We start from the raw sequence: 12,188 nt of genomic DNA, 5'->3' as shown, positions 1-12,188 counted from the left end.
ATGTGGGATCTCCCCGGACCGGGGCACGAACCCGCGTCCCCTGCATCGGCATGCGGACTCTCGACCACTGCGCCACCAGGGAAGCCCTCAAATAAGATTTTTAAAGATACTTGAGAAATTGGAGTTGCTGCGGACAAAATAGCAGTGATAATAGTATGTTATATTTTAAAGCATTTTATAATTTGTATAATTTTTAGCTCCAAAATAGAAGATCTATGAAGACTGAGATCTCTGTCTGCTCACTGATATATCCCAAGCACTTATAACAATACTGGCATATGACAGTCACAAATATTTAGTAACTTTATGGGATTCTCACAACCACACATGGAAAAAGGTTAAGATCAATCATAGCACAGGTGAAAAAACTGAGGTAAAAAGCAGTTTTGGTGACTTTCCCAAGATAACAAGGTTAATCAGATACAGAGCTAACGTTCTTCTGATTCTAATGTCGCTGTTCTTTTATTAAATCATGGCTGGCTTCAATGAAGAGCAGCCATTTAATAAAGTGCAGTAAGATGGAAAATGCCAAGAGCGGAAACTACAGTCAGATGACAGTGACCCGAGTAGAAAAAGGAAACCTTTATTAGTTTTATGTTAAGCATACTTTTATAGGCATGGCGTTTAGAGGTGATTATATTAATTTTAATAGGCCTGCTGTTCCGTGCTGTCGTCCAGCTGGAGCTGGGAGGAGAACCCTGGGTACATGACAGAGTGGACATGACTCCAGGCACAGCAAGAGGGGCTCAGAGTGGGACTGGCCCTGGTGATTGGCATCAGAGAGAGAAAGTGGAGTCACGGCTGGGTTCAAATCATATCAGGCTATGTCCCGTGCCCAGCAGTGTTTGGGGCCAAGGCCACGGACTCTGTACCTCATTTCTATCCTACCTACCCATTCTTGATACTTTACTCCTGTCATTTATTTGAGCGGGGTAAATTTCCCTGAAGTGTAAGCAATTGTGTCTATGTTTAAGTCCTAACCCTCCAGCACTGAGAATGTGATGAAATCATGTTAAGATGAGGATGGATGGATTAGGGTGAGCCTGAATCCAATGACTGGTATCCTTATAAAAAGGGGGAAATTTGGGCACAGAGACACACAGCGGGAAGATGGCCATGTGAAGACTGAGGCAGAAATAGGAGCAATGTAGCTGCAAGCCAAAGAAGACCAATTGCCAACAACCACCAGAAGCTAGGAAGAGGTAAGGAAGGATCCTTCTCTAGAACTTTCAGAAGGAGCATGGCTCTGACAACACCTTGATTGCAGACTTCTATCCTCCATAACTGTGAGAGAATAAAGTTCTGTTATTGTAAGCCACCCGGCTTGGGGCCCTTTGTTATGGCAATCCTAGGACAGTAATACAACCATATTTTCCAGCCACCCTTGCACCTGGACCCAGCCACGTGACTTAGTCCTAGTGTTACGGTACGCAAGTCTGTGTGCCCAATGCACAGTGAGGCCAGCCAATGCCAGAACTTTGGAGTTTAGAGCAGCGAAAGGTTTATTGCAGGGCCAGACGAGGAGACGGCTGGCTCATGCCTTAAAAACCCCAAACTCCCTGAAAGCTTTCAGCAAAGCCCTTTTATAGGAAAGATGAGGGAGGGGCATGGTTAGTTGTTGCATACTTCTTGGGGTCAGATACTTTGTTCTCTCTCTTTTTTTGGTTTTCATGATCCTTCGTTCTCGGTCAGGTCATGATGTTCTGTTAACCTCCACCAAAACAAATGTTATTCTCTGGTCTGACCAGAAAGCGCAAGGTCCCAAGGCTCAACTTTCGCCCTCTGAGGTCCAGGCCCTGGCTAAGAGGAGGGGGTTCCTGCGCGGGCGGTTGCCCTGCCTGAGAACGTTCATCCAGCACCCCGTCTGGGTCCTCCCAGCGCTGCCCAGGCCCAGCTGAGGAGGCAGATCTCAGCTGGCAGCACCCTCAGGGCCAGGTCCCCAAACCCTGCCCAGCCGTCATCACTGAGGGAGCCAGGCGCCCAGGACCCAGCCAGCCCTCAGGCTTTTCATTTCAACAGGAGAGAATCATTTGTATGGGATCGATAGGAATACGTGTTGTAGCAAATACCCATCAGGTGAATCCCCAGCTCACGACAATTGCCCTCTTTGAGAAGAGCCCCAACCGCAGAGGTGGACCTGAACTAAGGATGTGCAGTGTCCTTACAACGTAACCCCGACCTCGGGCCACCTCCTTGGCACAGACAACCGACCTAAACTGGACCAGTTTTTGAAACGTTAACAGAGAGACTCAGGCTGGTTGAAGCTGTTACCTTAATGGCAGCGTTCATATACTCCAGTTGCTGAGGGCCCCTTGGACTGCGACCCATGGAGACTGGAGCCACCATTCAGTCGCGGGGGTCGGGGAGGGCGAGGGGTTCGCCACTGCTTCAAGGCCCGGGCCCAGCCAGCGGACGCCACGGCCAGGGCCCTGGAGCTCTGCGGGACACAGCCCTCAGCCTGTCCCAGGGCCCCTCAGCTCACCCGCCGGCCCTGAGGCCAGAGGGCCTGGAGGGCCCCAGGGAGAAGGCCGCAATCCAGCTCTCACCGTGCTCTCTGCTGCAAGGACCACTGCCAGGCTGCCTGTTGGCGGAGCGGGACTAACTCACGTGCTCAGGCTCTCACACTAACGGCTGTGCACCTGCTCGCCCCTATTACGCTAGCCTGTAGAATGTGGGTGGAAGTGTATGCCACTCTCAGGCCTAGCTAATACAACCTTCCCATGAGCAAGCTTTTTTTTTTTTTTTTTTTTTTTTTTGTGGCCATGCCAAGTGGCATGCAGGGTCCTAGTTCCCCAACCAGGGATCAAACCCATGCCCCTGCAGTGGAAGCACAAAGTCTTAACCACTGGACCGCCAGGGAAGTCCCCCCATGAGCAACCTTACCTGTTTTTCCCATCTAGTGGCTGAATACAGAGGAAGATATAACCTGGAAGGTGGAAGAGCAACAGGTCCAAAAAAGCCTGAGTCCCTGAATCACTGTGTGGAGGAGGGACCCTCTTCTTCCCGCTCCCTCCTCAACTGACCCTCATTAAACCTGAGTAACTTTTTCTCATGAGTGCTTTGTGGTAATGGTGTTGTTTGTTACAGCAGTTAGCCTGTGGTAACTAATCATATCTACTCATGTTTTCCAGGGAATATGTAGTCACATTTCTATTTTAGGTTGCCTGTTACATGAATGACACTGGCAGTGCATCAAAGCTTTTAGCCATTGGAAATGGATCTTATGCCCTGGAGCAAAGGTGCTAGTCTCATTTAAAGAACAAAAAGAAAAAGGAGGAACACAAGTAATTAGAGGTGAGCAACATTGTTGATTAGTGGTGGGTAGGGGAAAGGGATGCCTGACAGCTCTATGGGATCAGAGTCTCAGAACAGCTTTTGTCCACTTTCCTCTTCATCCTGTCTCTCTTCCTGGATAAATCGTTTGCTTCTTTTCCTATTTCCAGAAGCCATTGCTTCTGAGCATAGTAGTCTCCCTTCTCTGCCCCACTGACTATGAACACATAGAATGCAAGCCTATCATATAAGCAAATACAAAGCCTTCTCAAGGTTCTCTAAGGACTTTTCTTTCTTTCTTTTTTTAATATTTTTGTTATCAATGGGGAGAAAATGAAGGGAAGATAGCAAACAAATGAAAAAATTAGCTTCTCAAGGTTCACAATGGTTGGAACGTACATAGTGTCGGACTCAGAACTGCTCTCCTCTGGTGCTTTTTCTGAATTGCCAGGAGTTCTGCACAAGTCTTATTCCATATCGTTTATCTTCCTTAGGAGACCTGGAGGGAGTCTATTTAACAGTAACACTTCCTTGCAAGCTAAAGTCAGGCTCAAGGGCCAGGCAAGAAGACTTCTTCATTCTTCTCTCCCAGTTCTTTGCTGTCCCACCATCAGCATCAGCAGAAAGTACTTCCTCTCCCTCCCTATGATCCTCCTCCTCCTCACCTATGGACTCCTCTTCCATCATTCATCTATTTCATGTAACAGATATTCTGTTGGATGACAGACTGCTATATGCCAGGCTCCCTGCTTTAGGGGCTTTAGCGTGAATTAAATAATCTTTGCTTTAGGGGCTTTAGCATGAATTAAATAATCTTTGCCTTTAAGGAGTTTACAGTATAAAAGTGGTGACGGTCATTGAACTAGAAGCATAATAACTCTATAGGGGATTTTAAGGGTCCTGTTCTCTTAGGAGGACGCTTTTTAAGCTTTTATGAAAGCATAAAAAAGGGACATCCAACGCAGTCTGAAAGAATAGAGCAAGTTTCTGCGAGGAAGTGACTTGAATATGGAGAAGACTTGAATGATGACTAGGAATTACCTAAGTGGAAAGGGAAGTATAGGGTGAGATTTGGAAAGTGTGATTCAAGCAGAATCAACAGCACAGATGAACGCCCTCTGGTGGGGAGGAACGTGGAATTGGCAGAACTGAGACAAGGCCCCCACGGTTGTATGGGGCAGCTCCTAGCCAGGCCTGCAGTAATAACTTCATCCTAGGCCTTAACGTGTCAACAAGTGTGCCTGTCCACAGACTGGTTATTGCCCCAGGTAGGTATACAAGTGTGATACCTAAACATTATTATATAACTTGTGAATCCCGTAGCAAGAGGACCCTGTTAGCTTATAAAGAATATGTACTCGTGGGCTTCCCTGGTGGCGCAGTGGTTGAGAGTCCGCCTGCCGATGCAGGGGACACGGGTTCGTGCCCCGGTCCGGGAGGATCCCACATGCCGCGGAGCGGCCGGGCCCGTGAGCCATGGCCGCTGAGGCTGTGCGTCCGGAGCCTGTGCTCCGCAACGGGAGAGGCCACAGCAGTGAGAGGCCCGCGTACCGGGAAAAAAAAAAAAAAAAAAAAAAAAAAGAAGGAGACCTCATCTTCGTTAAAGTCTCATATTGAGAAGAGGGCTCAAAGAAAAATGTTGGAAATCCATTTCATTTAACAAAGAAAGAACAAGACTCAGAAAGATCAGAAATTTTTCCCAAGGTTCCATAACTAAGTAGTAGGAGGCAGACCAGGATCCAGGACTCATATGCCGCCTCACTGAGCAGCCTTTACACCGTGGTAATCTTCACATGGGTGAACTTAGAAAGCCTATGTCAAATCTTATCTATTTTTATTTTAGGTTAAGGAACCCTCAGCTCTTACATAAGGTGTAACAGAACTTAGAGGGAAATTAGTCCACTAAACAACCATGCCCCTCAGGGAATGACTGGGAAGAAGAGCCCTTGTTTCTCATGTAAATATGGTATGTGTCCAGCCCCAGACTGCAGCAGGCTCAGTAGTTGTTTCACTGAGATGGATCTGAAAGAAGCAGCAGCAACAATTGATTAGGGACCTACTTCTTTCCCTTTAAGCCAGTCTTACATAAGGTTTACCAAAGAGGTATTTGGCTGCAAAAGTTACCATGTCCAGCATAAAAAGGAGCTTTTGGAACCCATGGCAAACAATTTGAGCACCTCACTTCACCTGAGGCACCCACTTATTAAAATTAGCATACTGACTGATTAGAGTCTCATTTTACATCAATACCAGCAACAATACTTGAGATCAAAGGTAGAATTTTACGGGACAATAACAAAATGTGGCTGAGCTCACCACGTCTGTGTCCCCGTCTAGGTCAGTTTTTTAGGACGTGCTGTTACTTGCTTGCTCTACTCTAGGGTCTCTGCTCAGTCTCCAGTGATGTGAGTTCTTGAAAATAGCTGTTATAATTGGGTTTCCTTACAGATGCAAATGAATGGCACATTGGGGGAGGCTGTGTCCTTGACAGACATATTTTTTCAAAGCAATTTATTACTGTAAACATTTTAAACCTTAAACCAGCTTGAAAGTAAGGGCATTTTTTTTCTCTTTTAACTATGAAGAGAAAGTATGTGTCCATTGATAAATACCCAACATAAAAATAATCTAGAGGCTTAAGTCTCATATAAACGTAAATCATATTCTGAAAGATGCATAACCATGGTGGTAATAGAAGTGACAAAACCACAAAGAATCACAATGTTAGAAGGTAACTTAGAGACTACTGTATCCAGCTCCTCACTTTTAACAAGTAGGAAAATTGGAGCCCAACTTGGTTATGCTACTTACCCAACGCTGTACCTACAGTTAGTAGCACTTTGAATTAAATTCCAAGTTTTCTCATTCCTAATCTAGTATTGATGTCTTCCAGTGGGGTGTCTCTCTACTAAAATGAACTTTAAGGAGCCCTCCCTTCTCAGCAAACATACAAGGCCAGTGATGGCTCGTTACTCACAGAATGGGGGAAAAAATATATATGATTCATCATACACCAGGCAGAAATGTTTCAGGCATTAGAAGTAGGGAACTGAATAAGACAAAATAATATATTTCTTAATGTTGCAAAACATCCCAAGTTTAGACCAGGGTTTACGATAACAGAATCATAGTAGGAGAAGGCAAAGGAGGATCAATTGTTTTTCCACAGTGTTAACTCTTTGCCAAAGACTCACAAGAATGATAAAAAAAAAAAAAAAAGTAGTGATAATATGAACATTAAAGCTCCAAAGAGCCTTTAAACAAATGGCTATAATAAAAAAGACAGATGACAACTGAAGCCCGTTTGCTAGCTTATCACTCCTGAGAATGAATTATGAATAAATGACCCCTACTCTTCCTCCCATTTAGAAAAAATTGGTCAAAGTGAAGAGTTTATTATCTATTAGTGCTCTCTGACTTCTAACTAGCATCCAGTCCAGACTGATGTTATTCTAAATATGTATTGCCGTTGCAAACTACCTCATAAACTAGTGGTTTAAAACAATAATTTTATTTTGCTCACAAACTTGTGGGCCTGGGATTCTGGAAGGGCTCAGCTGACTGATTCATTCATATTCATGTGGTGACAAACGAGGCAGCTGGGGCTGGAGGCTCCACTTCCACAGTGGCATCCTCACTCATATATCTGGTGCTGATTGGCTTCTCTCTCTATCCGCGTGGCATCCTCATGTTCCAGGATCTCTCCACATGGCTGAGGCTTCTCACTGTATGGTGGTCTCAAGGTGGTTGTGTTCTTCCATGATAGCTGCTTCTAAGAGGCAGGACTTGGAAAGTGCCGGACCAGTTAAGGGCGCTGCCATATTTTATTGGTCAAGGCAGTCACAGGGCCAATCCAGATTCAGGAGGTAAAGAAATGGACTCCATCTCTTGATGGGAAGGGTGGAAAGGTCACTTGGCAGAAGAACATATGGGATGGGAGCCATCTTGGAAAATGCAATTTGCCACAGATGGTTAGCAAGTGAAGTAGGCCATGAGGGAGATGAAGTATAAGGGCTGATTTTGCATACTATAAACACAAGGTCTTTTCCCAAATGAACAGACTCTGCTAGCTAGAAATGCAGTCTTCTGCATTCTTTTATTTATTTATTTTATTACAAAAAAGCTTATCAATATTAATTCCTGGAATGATTAACTACATATTACTGGGTCAAAGTCAACTATTTCCTTTCAAAGCGGAGTCTCTGTTGATCTCTGAAGGTGAGTTTCGTGTATTACACTTTCTGACTGTGAGCCATTGTGGCTAATAAATGCACAGGAAGTATTTTACATTTGAAGTACAGCTTGTTTTGCACTTTTTCTTTTTATTCTTACTTTCTTTCCACTCTCCTTGGCCTCTCACTCACTCTTTTTTTTTAAAATAAATTTATTTATTTATTTTTGGCTGCTTTGGGTCTTCAACGCTGTGCACGGGCTTTCTTTAGTTGCGGCGAGCGGGGGCTACTCTTTCTTGCAGTGCACGGGCTTCTCATTGCAGTGGCTTCTCTTGTTGCAGAGCACGGGCTCTAGGCACATGGGCTTCAGTAGTTGTGGCTCGCAGGCTCTAGAGTGCAGGCTCAGTAGTTGTGGCGCACAGGCTTAGCTTCTCCGCGGCATGTGGGATCTTCCCAGACCAGGGCTCGAACCCATGACCCCTGCATTGGCAGGTGGATTCTTAACCACTGAGCTTCTCCCTCACTCTTTCATCCATTCTATCCTTCTATATAATATCAATGTGACCTCATAACAACCTTAAATTCTCCTGTACAAAAAATATGATAATAAAAAAGCTCAAAAAGAAAACAAAAGTATATAAAATAGTTTAGAGCTAACTTTAGCTAATGTCTAAAAAGAGAGACATGCAGTGCACCCATATTCATTGTTAGCTTTAAACTCTATACCAGGAAAATGACTGGAGGCAAGATTATTAACTTGTTAACTACACAGTTACTACAGCCCAGAATTTAGTCTTTAGTGCTGATTTGTGTAAATGTTGGATATTATTTGTTCTGGGCCTTAACGAAACCTATGTATCTAGTGGGTTCTCTTTATCATTCAATATTTGTGGTATTCTCTTCTATTTAGGCCTCACATTTCATGTTTATGGCTTGGTAGTAAAACTAAAACAGACAATGTCTATTTTAATTATTCAATCTGCTTAACTACCAAGAACAGATTGTGCCTCGGGCCTTGATAATATAGTGATAAGCAGACCTGGAAAGAGAGATTCTAAATTCAGGTAGGAAAAAGAATTTTCCTCAAGGAAGTTCTTGCAAAATTCAGGAACTAAAGTAGAGTCAATCCATCCGTTTTGGTCACATTGACTATCTATACAAATTACTATATAATATCTGCTTGCCAGCTGATCCTGCATAAGCATCCAAAAATAACTTTTTTCAGTATGCCAATTCACAGAAACATTCAGAATATAACAATAATGTATTCAATGCTATATGGGTTGTAAAGGGTGATAGCGAGTGTTATTTCACAAATCCTATCACTGAGCCCCAGGATATTAATGCCATACTTGGATCTTTGGCTGTTGTATCTAAAACTATAGAAGTCTAACCAAGTAAAAACTGATATACAGCATTTCAAATTTTCTTTATGCCTAGCCAATTATCAGACTTTTCCAGGGTCCACAAACCTCTCTACCGAGAAACTGTTAAGAATTGTGAAGGGTCTGAGATCTTACTTGCAAGCTAACAAGTTAGCCTGCTGCAGTTTCATGGATGCTGCCAGAAGATATGAAACTCCTGCGTCTGAGACAAAGAATTTTATTACTCATGGCATAGCAAGCAGCATGGTCATCAGCATACTGTGTCAGTTTCCCTTACTCTCAATTTTCACAGAGGTAACTTGCATGGTCCAAATGCATACCTGCACACTTATTGGGTTGGCTGCACACAGGAGAGGAACCCTGAGTTTTGGGAACCTGAATCTTTTATAATAGGCAATACGCATATCTGTACTTTGCTCCAGAGGGAGCCATTATCTTTACTATATTGGATAGTAAGCATGCCTGATCTTCTCTCCCCTAACTTGCAGGGCTATTTGCTATACCAGTATCTTAGAAAAAATAGTCTGGAACAAAGACAGCCAGTGCCTCTGCTTGAAAAATGTACAGAAATGTAAGAAACTGACAGAAAATTCTCTCTTCAACAGAAAGTTTCAAAAAATACACATTATCCTACAGATGAGGAGATAAATGCCAAATTGTTCTTCATGACTATCTAAATTTTAGTGGAAACTAAACAAATTCTCTACAGTCATACATAATGTCTGTGCAGTAAGGTTTAACAGTTAGCTTGGTTGTAAACATTTGGAAGATTTCACAAGATTTCACACACAAAGTAGTTCTGCAAGAATTACTATAGCGTACAATAAGGAGCAATGGTTTGAAAGTCAGCACACGTAGGTTTTCATCAGCATTCTGTCAACTAACAACATGCTCACAACAAATCATATAATTTACCTGGGCCTTAGTTTCTACATATCTCCGAATGTATGATCATTCTCTTATTTTTCCCAGATAATTCTCTACTTCTATATTGCTAAAAGTCCTTGAATCTATGAAACTACATTTTAAAGGGGAAAAAAATGACTCAGAGAATTTAATAAGCAGATCAAATAGCCAGTGATTCAGTATCAAACAGAATGTGATGTAGCTATCTTCATTTTCAATTTTTCTTTTTCTTTTTTCTAATAGACAACAATACATTGGAAAACATATGAGTTACAGAACCTAATTTTCTCAAGGTCAACAAATGAAGTAAGAAAATAATGAGGGAAAACAGAAATGCTGACAGTTATGATACAAATTATTTAGACATGGAAAACAATTTTGGCACTCGTAGAAATGCTGTGGAGTTTTACCCACCAGTCTGGAGAGAAATACAAAGTCTACTAGGCTTAAAACTTCTGTCATTTTCCCTTCTCTCTTTCCAGTCTCTCATACCCAGTAAATAAAATCGTTTTTGTTTCTACTTTGGAAATATATCTCATGTATTCTTATTTTTTCCATTCTATTCCTATCACCACTGTATCACCTCTTTTTCTCTCATATATATGAACTATTTTAATCAACAGAATTTGCTGTCTCACCACCTTCAGGTTTTTCTCCTCCAATCTGACCTCCAGACTGTTGTAATTTTTTTCTTCATAAAACATTTTTTTCTAGTCTTCAGCGTCCTCAGACTAAAGTTCAAATATCCCCAATTATTACTCAAATATATCTGTCTTCAAGTGTTTTACTCAAAATGGTCTATTTTAAAGGAGATGGATAAATCACAATACAATATGTTCAGCTTTTTGTTAAGGAAATGTTACCAGAGCTTTTAGGCGGAGGAGCATCCATGAACTGCATCAGTTATGTGGGTCAGTGAAAAATTCACAGTTAAAAAATACTATCCTTATTTTCTTCCTTCTCCCTAAAATCTACCCACCTCAAGTCCCAAACTGATCATGGAGCTTTTTCTAACAACAAACTATGTTAAAATTTCCTTCTCTCAAGATTGCTATGCTACTTCTCTGTATTAATTACACAAGTTAGTTAACTGCTTAATATACATCTATCTTTTATGCCCAACTAAATGCCTTGCAAAGTCAAATAAAATAACCATGGATAAATTCAGAACAATCCCCCACAGCACCACTTATCTTTTGATAAATATCTTTTTATCTTGAGTGAAAGGCACTCTTGATATTTATTTCCTCTACAGAGTCATAGCAGCAAGAATAGTAGAAAAGCCTACTAGAAAAAAAAAAAAAAAGGTGGATGTGAGAACCTAACTTAGAAAAAGGATTGGGTTCCCAAGTTTGAACACATTTGGTCCTAGAAACTATATGTGACCTGATGAGTTCCTGGATATCCCACAAAACCCTTTGCATCCCCCCAAACAGTTTTCAATTACATCTAAACTGCTGTTTTAAGTGTGTCTTCCATTGGAAAATGAATTTCATTCTCCACTAGGGATGCCAAAACACACTTCCTCATCATGGCAGCCTATGCAGGAAAATGGGGAAAAGTGGAGAGAGGGAGGTCATTAGATGGAAAAGAATGAAGTAATTCACTCATTCTCTACATTTGCCCAGAAAGATTGCAATACTCCTTCAGCAAACATTATTGTGCACCTGCCAAGTGCCAGGTTCTGTTCTCTCTTCTAGAGATGCAAAGATAATTAAGACATGATTCTTGTCCTCAAGGGTAGGCATGAAAAGGCGCTCTTCTCATTGCAAACTCTCTGTTCCTGCCTTCACTGTAACCTTAGGAAGGTTAAAACCACCCCTGGGAGGTTCCTTTATATTGGCTGCAGTCCTTTCTCAACAATAATTTCTTTCCAGTAATGCTGGTCACACAGCAGACAGTGCATATTTCTTGATCAATTGCATAGATTGCAGATAAATCGATTATTAACTCAGTTATTATTAGTTTAATTGGAAAACTCCGTATGGTTATAAGCTACGTAAAAATACCAAAAAAAAATAGCAAAGATTCCTCTTTTTGGCCCACCTAGAAAACGTTTGTGACATAATTAAAACTGACCTTGATTTCCTGTCTTGTATAATTTCATTCTCAAATTCACCCATCTTCAAGGTTTTCCTGTTCCACTATTCAACCTGGCTCTTCCCTTGAAGTCAGAGCCTCTTCCTCTGGAACTTTTTTGGTAATTCCCAGCAAATTACTCATTCCATTCTGCTAGCTAATTTGACTGGTAATTTGACACGGCAGCATACTGACAGAAAAAGGAAGCAAGCAGGAAAAGAGATGGTCCCCCAGCACCAGATCTATGCACTGAGTTCTACTAGGAAGCTCAACCAGGAAGCCAAGACACAGTCTTCGGGATCGTTAACAAAGTTCTTCCTGTAACTCAACCAGTCATCCAAGACGTAGGAATGAGAGAATGTAGGAGAGAGAA

General features: G+C 42.1%; 1 protein-coding gene across 1 annotated transcript in view; it reads right to left on the bottom strand.

Moving 5' to 3' along the window:
• Positions 1 to 12,188, bottom strand: part of ANK2 (ankyrin 2) — a 689,964-nt gene that overhangs the window by 350,781 nt on the left and 326,995 nt on the right. The gene's annotated exons all lie outside the window — the stretch shown is intronic.

The sequence above is a fragment of the Physeter macrocephalus genome, chromosome 7 (genome assembly GCF_002837175.3).
Source record: "Physeter macrocephalus isolate SW-GA chromosome 7, ASM283717v5, whole genome shotgun sequence".
Classification (NCBI taxonomy): Eukaryota; Metazoa; Chordata; class Mammalia; order Artiodactyla; family Physeteridae; genus Physeter; species Physeter macrocephalus.
The sequence above is the reverse complement of the archived record's forward strand: the minus strand, read 5'-3'. Positions and strand labels throughout refer to the sequence as shown.